Source organism: Sinocyclocheilus grahami, unplaced genomic scaffold, assembly GCF_001515645.1.
Source record: "Sinocyclocheilus grahami isolate Dianchi unplaced genomic scaffold, SAMN03320097.WGS_v1.1 scaffold808.1, whole genome shotgun sequence".
Taxonomy (NCBI): Eukaryota; Metazoa; Chordata; class Actinopteri; order Cypriniformes; family Cyprinidae; genus Sinocyclocheilus; species Sinocyclocheilus grahami.
Genome location: NW_015505987.1, coordinates 50,769 through 53,148, shown reverse-complemented (window position 1 = coordinate 53,148; position 2,380 = coordinate 50,769). Strand labels below are relative to the sequence as shown.

Genomic DNA, 2,380 nt, shown 5'->3' with positions numbered 1-2,380 from the left:
CGCATTAATAACAAGTTATAAGTTAAGGCTGTATGATTTCCGTGATGCAGAGGGAATCCCTGTGCAGTCGTGAACATGGAATTTACAGTATAACGAGGATGTCACATAAAACGTGCTGTCTGATGGATGGATAAATCAAAAGTAGATATTATATGTGTCTGTGAATATTTATGCGCAAAGAGACAGCTATATAAATAATCTGCTTGTTTCTGCATGTCTCTGAGTGGTGGCGTTTTATCTACCGCATACTGAAGTATGCATGACGCTAATGGTGTTTTCAGCATTTACATAAACATGAACATCAGCAGAGCTGCTCTGAGAGAAAACGTAAATAAACATTTCCTAGTTTTATTTGAGAAAAACCATTGTCAAATATACTCTGAAGCTCAAAGGTCCGCTACAACTCATCAAAATAAACATTCGATTTAATTTGAAATTATGACAGAAATATATTAGCATTTATATACTTCAAAGTTATAATAATAACAATAACAACAATAATATTCTTTATAATAAAATTATTTATTAAACATTGTTTTCAAGGAATATCATGTTTGTCCATGTTTTAAATGAGTTGTAAATTTTCATTTGATAACATTTTAAAAATGTAATTAAAATGTTCAAGTGTGATATAGATATACATAAGGTGTACAGCTTTATTTTTTATAGTTTTTTTACATTTATTTATTTTTTCAGAAGGGAGACTTCAAGTTTGTTGTAATAAAGGATTTGTTCACTCAAATAACTTGTTCTTGTTCTTTTAAGAGTCATTGTTACTGATAAGAATTATTGTTTAATATATACCGTGGAAACGTGATATTTTCTGAGACGATTATCATACAGTGAAAATCTCATACCGTTACAACCCTAGTGGCACCAAACAGAATTACAAAAATAATGACTTGTTTTCGATTAGGGTTCTTAACACAGGTCTGCCATTGGTCAGAAAAACAGCCCTGCCATTGGTTGAGCATGTGTTGCTTTAAAGAAATGCAAATGATGCAGTCTCAAGTGCTTTCTGAAACTAGAAAAAATTCAAAAGACATTGAGTTGTGCAGGCAAAGCATATGATGAACTGTTTGGTGCCATTAGATTATTATCTGGCAATATTGTCGACTTCATAGCACAGACACTATTTAAACTGAGCTGAGATGGAAGATGACATCACTGAATCAATAATGAGCTGACTTTAACTGAAAAATTGAGTGTTTACTATTGTCATTATGCATTATCGAACTATTTTCCTGTTCAGCACATTAAAGCTGCTTTGACACAATCTGTATTGTATATTAGTATTAGCTGTTGTTAGCTTCAAAATGCTCTATTAAAAATGCTCGGCTGCTGCTGGTGACAAAATGATTGGAAAAGTGTGTGTTAGAATCTTTAGTCACAGTGGGGTTCACATGAAGGTTTGCTACGACATGTTTTTAGATTTTTTTTTTCCAGATTCTTTTTTAATGCTCACCATGGCTGCATTTATTTGATAAAGTATTGTAAAAACATTTAAAATTTGAAATGTTATTACAACAAAATTTCAGAATTGTTTTCTGTTTTATTATATATTCAAATATAATTTATTCCTATGGTGACAGCTGAATTTTCAGCAGCCATTTCTCCAGTCTTCAGTGTCAAATGATCCTTCAGAAATCATTCTAATATGCTGATTTGGTGCTCAAGAAACATTTTTTTTATCATCAATGATGAAACCGTTGTTCTGCTTAATATTTAACCATATTAAAAATAATATATATTTTTAGGATTCTTTGATGAATAGAAAGTTCAAAAGAAAAGCATGTATCGAAATAGAAATCCTTAATGTATCATTCCAACTATCTTTGTCACTTTTGTATCTGAATAGAATAAAAAAAATTACTGACCTCAAATGTTTGAACTGTAATATATGAGTAATGGTAGACATTATTCCATTATAATCTGAGTAATACTTTGAATTATCACTCACAGCCCCTTCACTCTATGAGGACATTTATCTAAATGAAAGTTTTCTAATCTAGTAGCAAATGTGATTAAGCTTTTTTAGTGTTTATATCTGAATTTGGCTCATATTTGAGGTCATATAAGGCCAACAGTGTCACTGGTTCACCCAAACGGACTGCTTATTTACCCATTCAAATATTAATTCGTTTTTCATTATAAAAAAATAATAATAATTGTCTGTATATCATCATATTACTTATAGCTTGAAAAATGTTTTTGTCAGGTTTTGTGTTCTGCAGTAGTTCACAAGATTTATTCTTGCCTCCAGCACCACAGAGATAATAATTGTATTTATGAGGTTTTTCAATCTGGTTTTAAGTCTGCTCACTGCACTGAGTCTGCCCTTTTGATAGTTTTAAATTATATTTACCTCTCTACTGATTCC

At 30.9% G+C, this 2,380-nt stretch overlaps 1 protein-coding gene across 1 annotated transcript in view; it reads left to right on the top strand.

Annotated features, from left to right (window-relative positions):
* Window positions 1-2,380, top strand: part of LOC107562112 (disks large homolog 2-like) — a gene marked incomplete at its 3' end in the record, with an annotated part of 109,099 nt that overhangs the window by 84,695 nt on the left and 22,024 nt on the right. The gene's annotated exons all lie outside the window — the stretch shown is intronic.